The sequence below is a fragment of the Sturnus vulgaris genome, chromosome W (assembly GCF_052056855.1).
Source record: "Sturnus vulgaris isolate bStuVul1 chromosome W, bStuVul1.hap1, whole genome shotgun sequence".
Taxonomy (NCBI): Eukaryota; Metazoa; Chordata; class Aves; order Passeriformes; family Sturnidae; genus Sturnus; species Sturnus vulgaris.
This window is the reverse complement of record NC_142282.1, coordinates 66136097-66152571: the sequence shown is the minus strand read 5'-3', so window position 1 is coordinate 66152571 and position 16475 is coordinate 66136097. Positions and strand designations below refer to the sequence as shown.

Below are 16475 nucleotides of genomic sequence, written 5' to 3'. Positions count from 1 at the left end.
ACAGGCCCTCTCCCTCTGCGCTCAGTTACTGGTGTTGTGGACAAGGCAGGTCCCGCCCAGTTGAAGAGGGCTGGGTGATGGCAGCAGCAGCCCAGGGGTGAGAGGGATGGGGAAAGTGACTCCCCCCTCACAGTGTCAGTTGTGGTGCTCGGCAGTGTCCGGAGATAGTAGGATGAGGTGGGAGAGCAGCAGAGCGATATCCAATGGCAGGGAACGTGGATCTCAGCGCTGGGGTGGCAGGGGTGATGCCAGATCCGAGCACAGGGCGTCCTCTCCCTCCACGAGCCAAACGAGAGAGTTTCCAGCCCGCTCCCAACCCCCATCACACCTTTCCTTTTTCCGGTTTCCCCCCCCGCTCCCTCTACCCACCTCCATGCGAGAGAATATTACCTTAATGTGTAGCCCCTTAGCATAACAATGGGAGAAATTCCACAGAAAGAAAAGGGAAGCATTCAACCCCCAAGATTATCCACCCCTGAATTTCTCCCATACTAATATGCTATATCAAATTAAGCCGTTACATTATATATACATACATGCAGTTAGAGACATAGGCACAGTACTATAGGTATTTCACCCTAAAACAAGGTCTCCTTGGGGTATGCATCGGGTCTCTCCATTCTTTTGCATCACCCACCAAGTGCAACCTGGTCCCTGAGCGAATACAACTCCCCGGATGGGATTGTCTTTGCTGGAGGCAGGATTCACCCAAACAGTTTTTCCTAGCATACCTCTCATGTGTACCACTGGAACCTTATCTCCATCTGATATTCCCAAGGGCTCAGATTGGGCAGGGCCTGCTCGGTTAGAGAAACTTCGGGTGTTCACTAACCATGTGGCCTTTTGTAGATTAATTTCCCAGTTCTTGAAAGTTCCCCCACTCAGTGCCTTCACGGTGGTTTTAAGCAGGCCATTGCACCGTCCAACTTTCCCTGCAGCTGGTGCGTGGTAGGGGATATGGTACACCCACTCAATGCTGTGTTCTCTAGCCCAGGTGTTTATAAGGCTGTTCTTGAAATGAGTCCCATTGTCTGACTCAATTCTCTCAGGGGTACCATGCCTCCAAAGAACTTGTTTTTCCAGGCCCAGGATGGTGTTCTGAGCAGTGGCATGAGGCACAGGGTAGGCCTCTAACCATCCAGTGGTGGCTTCTACCATGGTCAGTACATAGGGCTTGCCCTGGTGGGTTTGAGGCAGTGTGATGTAGTCAACCTGCCAGGCCTCTCCATACTTATATTTGGACCATCGCCCCCCATACCAGATGGGCTTCACCCGCTTGGCCTGCTTGATGGCAGCGCACGTCTCACAGTCATGGATAACTTGAGAAATACTGTCCAAGGTTAGATCCACCCCTTGGTCTCTTGCCCACTTATAGGTGGCATCTCGGCCCTGATGACCTGAGGCATCATGGGCCCATCGAGCCAGGAACAAGTCTCCCTTGTGCTGCCAATCTAAATCTATCTTCGACACCTCTATCTGTGCAGCCTGATCTACCTGCTCATTGTGTCGGTGTTCCTCATTATCCCAACTCTTGGGGACATGGGCATCTACGTGACGGACTTTCACAGGCAGCTTCTCTATCCGGGTGGCAATGTCTTTCCATTCATTGGCAGCCCAGATTGGTTTTCCCCTACGTTGCCAATTAGCATTTTTCCACCTTTCCAGCCAACCCCACAAACCAAGACAGATTTTGGCGCCCAACGTGGGGCATTGCCTGAGGGCATTGAGAGAGGGGTAGAAAAGGGGATAACAGTTCTTGAATTACCCAAGCTTGTGGTCGGTGACACCATGCTGTCCAGCTTACCCTGGATTGGCCTCCATGTGGTCACTGCTATATCTCTCCCATTTGCAAGCCCTTTTTCAAACATGAGTCTCATAACCAAGGTTACTGTGGCTATTATCCGGTTCATTTTGTGGGTTGACCAGTTGAGGAATTCATGGATTTTTAATTTTCTCTGGAAGATGGCCACATGGATTCAGAGCTATCGCACTCTAAGTGTGTGTTTCTGGGGCTACTTCAATAATGGTACTTACTGTGAGGAAGTGGCAGCAGGTGAAATCTCGCAACCCATCACAGGGTTTTTGAAGTTCACCCCACCAGTCTTCAAGGGGTTCAAATCCGCTTTAAATGCTAATGACATTATACTGTGGCTAGTGTTGCTTATATCCCTGTTAAACCTGTTCTAACATTCAGAGATAAGGGGAGATTGATTAGGATAACAACCCTGATACCTACCCCAGGGATTAGTGAGGTTACCCCAGAGCCTGATCCAGTCCAAGAGACTCAGAAGGTTACCCCAGAGCCTGACCCTGTTCCAGAGACTAGGGATATTACCCCAGAGTTTGACCCTGCCCCACAGCCCACCTCGGAAAAGAACCACCCAGAATGGGTGGGGGTGCTAGCAAAGGAGATACATGAGATGGGCCAGATGCTGAAGGAGTACCTCTCCCCAGCTGGTGAGAAACCCTCCCCCTGCCTTAAAGAGGGAGACTCTGATGGTGCAGCAGTGGGACCCACAGATGTTACATCTGTCCAGGTTCCAGCTGAACTGCAGGGGCACACAGCAGCAGCAGTTGCCCCTGTGGAAACTAGGAAGTCTAAGATGAAAACAAGGCACCTAGATAATAAGGGTCAGGAAGGGGGCCCCTCACAACCAGCAGGGGAGCCAGAAGTTGAGATCATCACCGAGTCCCTGTCATACGAGAGTCTCCGTAACCTGCGAAAAGACATTGTACGACGGGGCCGTGAGGCTTTTACAACCTGGTTACTGCGGGTCTGGGACCTTATGGGTACAGGTGTGCAACTGGATGGTACTGAGGCAAGGAATTTGGGAGCCCTGACCCAGGACTCAGGTGTGGACCAGGTATTTGTAAGGGAGACAGGTCTCCTTTCCCTCTGGGAGAGACTTTTAATGAGTGTGAGAGAGAGATTTGTCCACAGGGAAAGAATGCAGGAGAACCACCAGAGATCGCGTTGGAATACCCTTGAGGAAGGGATCCAACAGCTGAGAGAAGTGGCAGTACTGGAGGTGCTCTTTGGGAGGGATGGACAGCATGACAATGACCCTGACAAGGTCAGGTGCACAGGGCAGATGTTGTGGAATCTGGCAAACCTGGGCCCATCTCAATATACCCCCTTTATTGCAATGATTGATGCTGATACCAACCAAATGACAGTGGGTTCTGTTGCCAACAGGCTCAGGAATTTTGAGAGTATGATGGCTGGCCCAATGCAGGCTCATGTCTCTGCTGTGGTTAAGGACCTCAGAGAGGAGTTTAAGGAAGAGATGAAGGAGATAAGGGAAGAGGTGAGGAAGATCAGTGCAGCACCAGTGCGAGTCATGGACCCCAAAAGTAGAGCCCAACGCCCCCCAGCTATGGAGAGAGAGTGTACACCCCACGTGCTGACCTGTGGTTTTTTCTATGTGACATGAGAAGGTGGGATGGGAAACCCACTTCTGTCCTGGCAGCATGGGTGCGCCAACGCAGGGAGGGGAACACTAACAGAGGGAACTCCACTAAAGTGAAAGTAGCCTCAGCCTCCCATGACCAAGGTGCAGGGTATTACAGAAGGGAGGATGATCTGTCAGATCCCCTTGAAGGAACCTCCAGTATGTATGCCCAGGAGAGAAATAATAACCAGGGCTAGAGGGGCCCAGCCTCTGGCCAGGTGGAGGCACGGGAAAAACGGATCTTTTAGACGGTGTGGATCCGATGGCCTGGCACATCAGAGCCACAGGAACACAGTGCATTGGTTGACACTGGTTCACAGTGTACATTAATACCATCGGGACATGTCGGGAAGGAACCTGTTTCAATTGCTGGGGTTACGGGGGGATCTCAGGAATTGACTTTGCTGGAAGCTGAGGTGAGCCTGACTGGGAAAGAGTGGCAGAAACATCCAATTGTGACTGGCCCAGAGGCACCATGTATCCTAGGCATAGACTTCCTCAGGAATGGCTATTACAAAGACCCAAAGGGACTCAGGTGGGCTTTTGGAATAGCTGCTGTGGCGGCAGAGGGCATTAAGCAGTTGAACACCCTGCCTGGGCTATCAGAAAACCCATCTGCAGTGGGACTCCTCAGGGTGAAAGAGCAACAGGTGCCAATTGCTACCTCAACAGTGCACCGCCGGCAGTACCGGACAAATCGAGATGCCGTGATCCCCATGCACAAGATGATCCGTGAGCTGTAGAGCCACGGGGTGGTCAGCAAAACCCACTCACCCTTCAACAGCCCCATCTGGCCTGTGCGTAAATCTGAAGGAGAATGGAGATTGACAGTGGACTATCGTGCATTGAATGAGGTGACTCCACCGCTGAGCGCTGCTGTGCCGGACATGCTGGAACTGCAGTACGAGCTGGAGTCCAAGGCAGCCAAGTGGTACGCCACCATTGACATCGCCAATGCATTTTTCTCCATTCCTCTGGCAGTAGAGTGCAGGTCTCAGTTTGCTTTCACCTGGAGGGGTGTGAAATACATGTGGAACCGACTGCCCCAGGGGTGGAAACACAGCCCCACCATCTGTCATGGGCTGATCCAGGCTACACTGGAGAGGGGTGGATCTCCAGAACATCTGCAGTACATTGATGACATAATTGTGTGGGGGGACACAGCAATGGAGGTATTTCAGAAAGGAGAAAAGATCATTGAGATTCTGCTGGGAGCCGGCTTCGCCATTAAAAAGAGCAAAGTCAAAGGGCCTGCCCAAGAGATCCACTTCCTGGGAGTAAAGTGGCAAGATGGATGGCGCCAGATTCCCAGTGAGGTCATCAATAAGATCACTGCAATGTCTCCACCAACCAGCAAGAAGGAAACACAAGCCTTCCTAGGTGCCATAGGCTTTTGGAGAATGCACATTCCTGAGTACAGTCAGATTGCGAGCCCTCTTTACCTGGTCACCCGCAAGAAGAACGATTTCCACTGGGGCCCTGAGCAGCAGCAAGCCTTTGCCCAGATCAAGCAGGAGATCGCTCATGCGGTGGCCCTTGGCCCAGTCAGGATGGGACCAGATGTGAAGAATGTGCTCTACTCTGCAGCCGGGAACCATGGTCTGTCCTGGAGCCTGTGGCAGAAGGTGCCTGGTGAGATGCGAGGCCGACCACTGGGATTCTGGAGTCAAAACTACAGAGGGTCCGAGGCCAACTACACTCCAAAGGAGAGGGAGATCCTGGCCACCTATGAAGGGGTCCAAGCTGCCTCAGAGGTGGTTGGCGCAGAAACACAACTCCTCCTGGCACCCCGACTGCCAGTGCTGGGGTGGATGTTTAAAGGGAAGGAACCAGAAATGGAAAGGTGGGATGGGGGTCTGGAGGGGGGGACTCTCTCTCGCTTGGCTCGTGGAGTGGGAGGACAGCCCGGGGCTCCGGTCTGGCATCTCCCCTGCCATCCCAGCACTGAGATCCACGCTCCCTGCCTTTGGACATCGCTCTGCTGCTCTCCCATCTCACCCTACTATCTCCGGACACCCTGCCGAGCACCACGACCGACACCTGGAGGGGGAGTCACTTTCCCATCCCCTCTGACCCCTGGTCCGCCGCCATCACTCCAGCCCCTCTTCAACTGCACGGGACCTGCCCTGCCCCCACAGCACCGGTAACTGAGCGCAGGGAGACGGCCTGCGGCCAAAAGGGACTGGAACTGAGCTATACTGTTCTGTTCTGTTGTCAATTTTTATAGCTGTTGTTGTTTTTCTGCCTTGTTAGATATCAGTAAAGAACTGTTTCCTTTATCCCCACATCTCCTGCCTGAAGGCTTCTGATTTGGACCTAAAATAATTAAAAGGGAGGGGGTTGCATTCCGCATCTCAGGAAGGGGGCTCTTGCCTTTCCTTAGACCATACCTGTCTTTCAAACCAAGACAAACATGCTCCTGGCAGAATAACACAACAGATGAGTCCAGCTTGAAAGGTCTGACCTATAGGTTCAAAATAAATGCTGTAGAAAAACCCACACTGACTGCAGTAGTTATATACCATGGTGCAAGCACTCCCTTAGTGTTGGATGACAAAAACAAGGTTTTTCCTCCTTTCGTGGTGACACAAGGTGATGATGTTGCAATAACTTGTAAATTAGTGGCTGGATCCCTCACTGAACCTGCATACAGTTATGGCATAGGACCCCATGGCTGGACTTTATATTGTAGAACCCAAAATCAAGACTGTTGGCTAAATTTAACTGCTATACAATTTTCCTATAAAATCATGTGTGGAAAAAACAATACAAAATACTTGGGGGAACTTGATGTTAATGTTGTAAAACCTACCACCCAACCACCGGTTGTGTTGAGTCCTATGATTTTTCAATTTGGACCATATGTAATTAGAAAAACTGGCCAACAACAAATATTGTTTAATCCGGCATGGTCTCTCAAACAAATCAAATTGCTGATGCAAAATAATGTCTCAGAAGTTCAGCCAGCTTGTTCACCCTTTCTGCAGACTTCTTTTGAGGGATGGACAACCTGGGTGCGAAAACGGAATCCTCTTAAAAAAACGAATGGCAAGAGACATAACCGGTGTTGTGGGAAGAGGATTGGGAATTTTGAATAGCATCGATTCAGAAGTACTAATGAATAAATTGGCTACCACAGCTGGAGATGTAAACAAATTACAACAGCCCCTGCAATCATCCTTAACAGCTTTGGGGACCCAACAGTGGTTGTTATCAAACATATTACCAAGTTGGGAAAAGGTAAATGTAAATGACCACAAATTGATAATCGATGCACTTGGTGCTACACAAAATAACATCTCTTTGGCTCTCAGTTGTATCCAGGCCCAGTTGTGGATGCAGTCGGTTGCTGCTTTAATTATAAGAGAAGGTGAGGAAGGCACTTTTCCCACTGAAATTCGAAAAATAGTCTGGGACAGTGCCACTGATTTTGAAAAAGAATTCCAGTCCTGGTGGAACTTAGTAAATTTTACCTATGATCCCAGCACAAACACAGCCACAGCCTTTGTACTGACTATATGCAATGCTTCAGTGCATTCAATATTCCCCATCATTGCATTAGGGTTGAACCATGATGGAACTATTCTCTATCCTTTCGAGCATAGGGAATGGGCCCATCAAATTGGTGGGAGGTGGCAAACTGTCAATTTGGAAACTTGCATTGTCCGGGAACAACAAGGGTGTATCTGTGAAAGTAATGCAATCAGAGCTCAAGATATCTGCTTGGACACAGAACAGAATGTTTGCAATTTTGAAATTCATCCAGATGAGATTCCTGAAACAGTACTGGTATATGTAGACAATGGATGTGCATGCTTTAGAACTGCTTGTGATAGTGTTTTCATAGAAAATTTGGTAGTGAATACTAAAAATCATTCAAACTTTTGTGTCTGTAACTTTACTAGGATTTCAGGATGTGATTTTTCCTATGTAGCCCCAGTTACTTCTTACCATCTTTTGCAGTCTGATGTTTCTTCCACCCACTGCCCACCTCACCTGGGCTAACGGCTAGCTCCGGGAAGCCTGCGTCGGTGAGTGGCCCCTCCCCGGCACCACTCTGGGAGCCGCAGAAGAGGTGTAGCAACAGCTACGCCTGGGTGAGTCGTCAGGGAGGGACAAAGAGGCGCAGGAGAGACCTTTTACGGTTCTGGGGGAAGGGATTTATTGAAGGAAGAGGTAACAGGTCCGGAGGTTGGGAGAGGGAACCGCAAAAGGCAGTTTGAGGGGTTCTACACAGGCTTAAGTATGGGGGAGGAGCAAGGGGAGGGCACAAAACTCTGGCCAATAACGGTTAACGGGGGGAGGTACAGAAGGCGGGGAAAGGGGTACACTGAGCCAATAAGGTAAACCAAGGGTGGGGATACATACAATATAACCAATCATGAATACAAAGGGGAATGCTTGACACAGAAACTTCTAGAACAAAGGGAGGGGCTACAAAGGATTGACATCCAGTGGGGCAGGGTTTAGGGTGAGGGACAGGGAAGGTTCCAGATAAAGGGGAGGGGTTTAGGATGACTGACTAGGGCAAAGGCGGGAAAGGGAAAAACCATTATGTACTTAACTTAGGGGAACGAAACTGGGACAAACCATCAACACAGAAGGAAAATTAACATTAAACAATGCAACACAACAGCAGTCAAATTACACACTGATCCACCATCTATTGCCCACTCCAATTGGAATGAATCTCTCTCTGGTGAAGCAATTGTTGCTCCACCAAGATCTGATCGAAATTTTGGAGAGGATCAAGAAAAACGGACTGAAAACTCTAATAGCTGTTCATCACAATGTGGAAAAAAATACATCGTGTTTTGGAAAGGGTAAAGACAGATGCTGAACACAGGTGGTGGGATACTCTATTTGGGTGGTCACCTACTGCTACAGGTGTCCTGAACAAAATGTGTCATCCCACCATTGTTCTTTTGATTTTGGTTTTAATTGGTTTTGTTTTATCAGCAATCCTATACATTATGAGTTGGAGAATAATGAAACGGTTAGCACAATTGACATCTGTGATAGATGTATCCAGATCGGTCACTGTTGACATCTCTTGGGTTATTGATACAAGGTTTTAAATAGGATAAAATATGATTTTTAACTAGAATTTATTAACTTCTAATGGTAATTAAAATTGTTTAATCAAAAATTTGCTTGCTTTGTAATGAAAAAATTGATTTATTTCTAATAAAAAATTGAAAAATTAAAGAATTGAACAAATTGTTTTAAATTGTTAGCAATCAAAATTTGAATATAATTTATTTGCTCTGTTTTCCTTTTTCTCCTTTTCCTTATCCTTTCCCTTATCTTTTTCCTACTTTCCTGTTTCTGTTTTCCGGGATATGCTACCAATTTGGATGAGTCCTGAAGACGCCACAACTGAAGACTTCACCACAACTCTACAAAGGGGTGCTCTTGATGACCATCGTGAGTCATGGGGTGGTGTAAGGGTCGGTCCGAAGTTCCCCTCGATTTTGCCTCCCAACCATCGCAAGGAGACCCCGAGGACCCCCACTCAGGCTGACTCCAAACAATGTTTTCCTGGCCGGGCCAAGATGCATGCTCGTGACTGGGTGCTGGTGTATTGTGTTCACTGGACTGTGCTGTCATGGCATCAACCAGAGGTTGTGTTGTACCACCAACTGAGGAGTGCTTGTCCGCACCTGTCTCCTGCAGCACCACACAATGGTCCATAAATCTTCCCACCTCTTGGCCAGAGGCCACTCGCTTTGGAGAAGGACTATAAAAGAGCGACCCTCTGGAAAAGACCCTTTGAGATCTCTCCACTGATGAAGACCCGTCTACCCCCTGGAGAAGACCCCTGAGATCTCCCCACGGACAAAGACTCGTCTATCGGATGACCCGTGAGGACGCCCGTCTCGTCTGTTGGTAGCTATTTTCCCATCCCCTTCTTTTTCTTTTTCTCTCCCTATACTTTGTTTCCTATACCTCTCCCCTTTACCGTAACTGAATTGTTGGCATTTGATGAAATGCATTGCTATTGTTGAATAAACTGATTTTCTGCTGTTGAATAAACTGATTTTGTCCCCTGCATTTTGCCTGTTTGCACCTTTAAGATCAAAAGAACCACCACGACCCTCGCTCTGCATTAATAGCGGATCGTGACAGGCAGACAACTCTATTTGCATACTGGCATATAATGTCATGTTGTCCTGGACTCCTATAGTTCACAGAGCAGGCCTGTTTCCACCTATCTGCCCCCTAATTCTTCACTCAAAACTGTAGCATCACCCAGACTTTTATCTCCATCAACACAACAAGGCAGTGATGCTTGTCAGAATGTGACACTTCACAGTTCAGTGAAGCTGTAGGAAACACAATAACTTGCTCACAGTCCCCAAAGCAGAAAGCGTAACTTTGATGGGAAGACAACATATAGCAACATGACAGTGCAGTGCGCCATGCTGGGGCACTAGCTTGGGTTTTAATCCTACCAAGAACCATGTAGAAACAAAAAGCACATCAAAAGAGTGTTTACAGAGTTCCTCTGTGAGTATCCCCCTCTTTTCTGCCAGCTCTGCATACCACTTCTCATGCTGCCTGAACTGCTCCCAGCACTTTCCTCCCTGCAAAAGCTGAAGCATGGGGCTACCACACTCACTCACCTACACTCATCCAGGAACAGTTTAGAAACTACAGAGCAAAGGCTTTAAACCTCTAATTTGCAGCCCTCAAAAAGCATTTCCATGTCTCCAGAGAGGGAGCTGGAGCCTCCTTGCTCATGATGAGATCAAACGCAAAGAAAATCTAAATATAAAAGATAAATATATCAGCGATGGCAAGAAAACATACTGATGCAGTTGTAATAGTTTTGAGCTCCATTTATGTTGCTTTTTTCTCTTCCTCTTGTTCCCTCTTTTCCCATGTGATCTCTCTTTTATTTTGTTACAGATAAACTGTCACCTTCTGATTGGTCCCTAGGGCCTCTGCTAATTTTGTAACACATAAAACATGTCTCAAGCATTCCATGCATGTGATTGTTTTCAATCACAATAAATAACACACTCATATGGTGGATTTTTCCACTAAAATACTTTTTTCACAGCATCCTCAGAGAACACACAAATTAGCAGAGCCTTTAAGGTTAACATTCTCTTGTTCTAATCTTGGTCAGGATGTCAGCTGTTTGGCACCGTTCTCACACCTCCTGACAACTCAGTTTTATCAGGTACCTTCTGCAGATCCTGCAGAAATTAACCAGGGACATGCAGAGTCTGCAGCCCTGCTGCTTGCAGGCCACAGCATACACCTCCATTCTTGCTGCCAATAAGCATTCAGATAATGGAAAAGGGTATATGAGTTCTTTTTCTAAAAGTTTATTTTGGTAAAACAAATCTGAAAATGTCTGAAATAGGAAAGTGCAAGAATTCTCCTCCTCCTTAGCTTAGTTGCAGATCCCTAGGGAGAATAACTGGGCAGTAATCAATCACTCTGTCAGGAAAATTAATCCACAAACACCAGAGGTTTATATCGAAAAAGGAGACATACGAATCCTTCAGCTTTATTTGAATAAAGGGAGAGTCCACTGGAGCTCAAGCTGGAGGGCCCACTGCAGCCACTGGGGAATCATCACACCTGCCCTGGCCACTGGGAGCCAGCAGCTCCCCTGTCTGCTGTGACAGTAACTAACACCAAAGGGGAAAGTGCCTGCAGCCAAGAAGGCTGTTACTGGGTTCCTGGTTCTGTTTGTTGTTGCTGCCATTGTTGTTGTTTGTTGGCCTTGTTATACATGCTAGTAAATAACTGTTATTCCTTTTCCCATATCTTTGTCTGAAAGCCCCTTAATTTCAAAATTATAATAATTCAGAGGGAAGGGGGTTTACATTTTCCACTCCAAGGAAGGTTCCTGCCATCCTTGGCAGACACCTGTCCTTCAAACTGAGACAGTAGGGCTGCCATCTAGTGTAATTTTCTGGTAAGTTTGGGTAAGGGTCTTCTGGCTACTTCATCATCTTCATCTTTGTCATTCTGTCCTCCAGGTGACCTCTTGTAATTGTCCCACTTCAGCATATGTGTGGCCCAATTCTGTTGAGGCACAGATTTTATCTTATAGTTTTAATTATTATTAAGACAACTCATCCATTTCTAGTTAAAGGATAATTCAGAGCTTCCCTACTTTAACAATACTCTATTAATGAAGCTCTCTGGTTTGTATAGGCCTTTGAAATTACTCCCAACCAGGTGCAGTATATTAATCAAGCTTTCTAGGGTGTATAGTCCTTAAAAGTTACTCCCTAATTTTCTCTGGGTTTCTACTTTGCTCTATTAAGACAAAACAAAACACAGGTTTAAACTAAAACCAGCTAAAATAACAAAATCACAAAACCATAAATTTCTTAGCTAAGTACAGAACAGCTCATTATAAAATTCAAGCAATCACTGAATTTCTGGCTAAGCACAACATATCTCCTTTTCAACGTCCTGGTTTCAAAGACAGATGCCTCCAAGGAAGATGAGAACCTCCCTTGGAATGAAAAACGTGACCGTGAGTCAAGGGTCGCAAAGAATTAGAAGAGTTGAGTGTAGCTAAAAAGATAGAAGCAATATATAATAATTAAGAATTTAGTAAGAAGAGTAGTAGCAATATAGAATAGTTAATTATTAGCAAAAGGAGCTAATTAGAGCTAAGACAATATATCATTTGCTTGACTTTGTTGTATTTGTAAAAGCAGGATGGAAAGATAGAGCATTGTAAAGATGAAGAAACCATAACGGCACCTAGGACCCAAAACCAACCAGAACCAGGTTGGGGAGCTTAGACTATGGCCAGGGGACCAGAAAGCCTGCCAACAAGACAAAGGTGAAAAGTTTACCATGAAGAAGACGTCTCTGCCTTCATCTTAGAAGATCACTGAGCCAGTTCAAGACCCACCAACCCATTTTGAGCAAAAGACTGTGCAAGTGTGAAAAAACTTTGAACTCATTTTAATACGAAGCGGAAGTAAGCAGAGTTAAGTAATGCATATGTATAGGCGTATTGAGTAATTTTACGTGCTGGTTTTTGCATTAATTGGCACCTAGAAGAGGGCATCCACGGAAGTTTTCTCCTTGAGAACTTCCTCTGTGAGTTGATGGGACCAATTGGAGGCTGGTTTGGTTGTTGACAGCCTGAGAAAACAATTGGAGGATTTGGTCCACCTCCATGAATTCACATTTTGAAGTGAGCAAAACCAGAAAAGGTCCCTTTACTCTTCCAGCAGGAGTGCAGGTAACAGGGCCTGGGCCTGGCTCCACCCCAGGCCTGCGGGCCTGGCGGGAGGGCAGAGCCGGGCCCCACTGTCTGGGAAGCTGGCATGTCCTGGCAGGGAGGAGGAGTGGCCATCAGCAGTAGGTGCTTCAGCTGAGCCCCAGGGAGGCTGATTGAAATCCTAGCCGCACCCCCCCCCACTCTTTCCAGAGCGGCCACTGCTGTTTTTCTGGCTTGGGCCAGCCCCTCCTAGCGTGGTCTGAGTCCCCTGAGATCCTAGCACAGCTCCAACATAGCCTGGCCGCAGCCACTGCATTCTCCATGTGAGATTTTAAACCTTCCAATGGTCAGATAAGACTTGCAGACCTTCAATCCTCCCTTGAGTGAGAGGAAAAAGAATAGAGAGAATACACCAGTCAGTAAAGCAGGAGTCAGGTTCCAGATAAAAGGAGAATGAAAAGACACCGTGCATTTGAGCTGAATATCCTTTTGTAAGCTATAAATATGGACTGTACTACACTAAAATTCCTGTAAACCGAGGAGAAAAACACAGAGTTGAAGTGTTCAACTTAGTAGATCATGAGCAAAAAGCACTTGTGTTAAGGACCATTTGCCCTGAGGGAAGAAGGGGATCTCTGTTCCTAGGGATGAAGCATGAACAGAGAGAGAGAAATGAAGAGAACTTCTGCTTTTAAACGGTTCATTCTTACAAGTAAATACCCCATGAGTTTAACATAGCCCATAAGCAGAGCTCTGGGAAGGCTGTGAAGATAGGAGAAGTTCTCACAATTGCAGATTGCCGGGCGGCTGTGATTCATGAAAAGTAAAGCCACAAGCAAACTGTTTTATTCTTCTTGTGAAAAAGTCCCTATAGCCTGACAAGGGGAGACTCCTCTCCCTAGACTAAACTGAAAAAGATTATTTTTAAGTTGGGAACTGACTGAAGTATTTCTGTATGTTGTTAAGAAAAAGAAGAGGATGTGGGAGAGGGGAGGAGGGGTGGTCTAAAAGTTTTATTCTGAATTTATTATTTCTTTATGTTGTTAATAAAGTTTTTCTTTACACCCTTAAAGTTTTAGGCCTGCCTTGCTTTTGCTCCTAATCCTATCTCACAGCAGAAAAGAAGTATATTGAAATTGACAAAACCTAAACCACTACATTATATAAATATAATATTTTAAAAAATAAATAGAAAGCCAAAGCGCTGTGAATTTTGCATACTTCTTTGAGAGGTTACTCCCCCTGTGCCCAGCGTTGTCAATAAACATACCACTTTATAACTTTAATTAGTTGGAGAGTCCTTTCCACGCTTCAAACCCCCTCCCATCTGATTTATTATCACTTTGAAGGTATGGGGTTTTCAAACAGAGATATGGGAAAAGGAATAACAGTTCTTTATTAGAATATATGTATGTGGAGGGAGCAGAAACCATCTCTGAAGAAAAGGCAAACTCCCAAGATAGGCCCCCATGGAAAATGATACCTTAGATAAGAAATTGTTTACTTAGAGTGACTAATACCAAGAAGCATCTCACCCCTCTGTAGACCCCTGTCTTATCTTTCTGTAATTCTTGTGGTCCATTTTTCTCTTAGATAATTGTTTCTTTTTCCTAAAGTCTTTTGTAGATTGATTAGTTATAGAATTCCATAGTTTATTGGTTCAAATTCAAAACCCTTAAAACCTATAAAAGTCCCCTTAGAACACCATCCATTGGATGTGCTGGACAGGACCCCCTTCGTAGAAGAAATAAAGATTCTATGGAATCTCCTCTACAGCATCTCTCGGTCTCTTTCTCTGCTGGCTCAGAGGTACATGCAAGCCTGATTTCACAAAAGAGCTGAAAGCCTAACTCCGGGCATGGCTTTCACTTGTACCTTTTAGTCGAGAACTGCCTGGGACTCCAGGGGAAGCTGTCCCTTGCGGGATAACTGACTCTGACTCGAGCAGGCAGTTTTGGGGTCTAACAAAGGCCTCCCCACCGGCTACATATGTATATATATAAAACAAGGCAAACAAACAACTGCAGCAACAACAAACAGAAAAAAAACAGAGACCCTGAGGTAGATCCCTTTTCTCTCTGGCCTCTCTGGCTAGCAATGTGTCTTCGTTTTGAGTTGCCAATTTAAATAAACTTATTTTTCCTGTTGTGAGACAGAACCAGGAGCAAAAGAGCAAGGCAGGCCTAAAACTTGAGGGAGTATAAAAGAAAATTTATTAACTACACAAACAAAGAGAAAGGAAAAGAAAAAATTCAGAATAAGATTTTCAGATCGCTCCTTCCCTCCCTCTCCCAATCTTCATAACAACAAAACAAACATATAACAAATACTTCGGCCAGTCCCCAATTTAGTCTTTCTCAGTTCACTTCTGGAGAGAGAAGCCTCTTCTTGTTGAAGTTGTAGGGATTTTTCCACAAGAAGGAAAAAGACAGTTCTCTTGTGGTTTTATCTTTCACGATTTGCATCTGCCCAGGAACCTGCAACCGTGACGCTCCTCCCAACTCCACAGCCGTCCTAAAGTTGTAGATGTGGGCCATGTCTGTCTCATGGGGTATTACTTTTAAGAATGAAATGTTAGACAGTAAAGATTCTCTCTGTCTCCTTTCTCTCTGCTCAGGCTTCATCTTCAGAAAACCGAAATCCCCTTCTTTTCTCAGGGCAGAAATTCTCAACACAGGTGCTCTTTAGTCAAATCATCTATTAAATGCAACATTTTCATCCCCCCATGTCTCTTTCCATGGTTTATAGGAATATTCAGTACATCAGTTCATTCCTACAATTTCACAAAAAAGATTTTCAGTCATTTCAGCATCTCCTCATTCTCCTTCCATCTTAAAAACTTAGCTCTTAAGTCACTGACTTCAGAAATCTTATTCCCTTTTATATTCAAAGGAAAGGCTGGAGGCTTTGCAAATCTTATCTGAACACTAAAGAGTTAAAGTTTAACACAACTACAAAAGTTGGGCCAGGCTCAGGCCACGCTGGGGGGGGCAGCTGAGGTGTTAATCAACCTTTCTGGGGCTGGGCTGCAGCCCCACACTGCTCATGGCCACCCGGACAGGCCCGGCCCGTCCGGCAGCAGCAAGAGTCGGCCTCCCCCCACGCCAGAGCCGCAGGCCCCCTGGAGGAAGAAGCCGTGAAGGTCTTATCACACAACTTTTTCTCCCCCCGGCCATTGGGTCCCCTTGTTGGCAAACGGGGCCCAAGCCGCCTCCTGAGCCTCCCCCCCCCCATGGGGGAGGGGGAAGCTCTGGTTGATGTTACATGCTCAGCCGCAGGAAAGACAAAGAGGCTCAGTTCCAGATTACCTTCCTCAGAATGTGTGTTCACGGAGTGAACTAATTTTCTCTAATTGGCTGTTGCAGGTGTCCCAACTCCCACAGAGGAAATTCCCGTAGGAAGAACCTCTCTCTGAGTTTCTTCTTCCTAAGTCAACCTATCACACTTGCCTAAAAAAGCTTTCATGTTAGTCTCTTGTGGTAGAAAGCAACAATTAAGATCTTGCTAGAGAATAGATAAAAGTCAAAATTCACAGTATTCCTCACTGTCTATATGAGAAAAAGATGGTACCTTATATGAATGCACAGACAACAGCATCAAGCAAATAGATTATTCCTGTAGATGTCCTATACCCAAAATTAAAGAAAACTTGATTGCTTAAGCCATGATCACAGAAATGTTTTGACCACTGCTGAGTTGCATGTCAAAAAAGTTGTTAAGATGTGACCCCAAACTAGAATAGTCCTACCCAAGTGAGAGGAATGTTGAATTTGTCTTTACAAATGAGCTGTGGATCTGCTTGTACATAAGGCTAG

At 46.1% G+C, this 16475-nt stretch overlaps 1 long non-coding RNA gene across 1 annotated transcript in view; it reads left to right on the top strand.

Annotated features, from left to right (window-relative positions):
* Positions 1-9506, top strand: part of LOC148220348 (uncharacterized) — a 33464-nt gene extending 23958 nt beyond the window's left edge. The window contains exons 2-3 of the long non-coding RNA XR_015798973.1: positions 7416-7549; positions 8823-9506. This is a non-coding gene — a long non-coding RNA (uncharacterized LOC148220348). The remainder of the gene's footprint in view (positions 1-7415; positions 7550-8822) is intronic.
* Positions 9507-16475: the final 6969 nt, after the last annotated feature.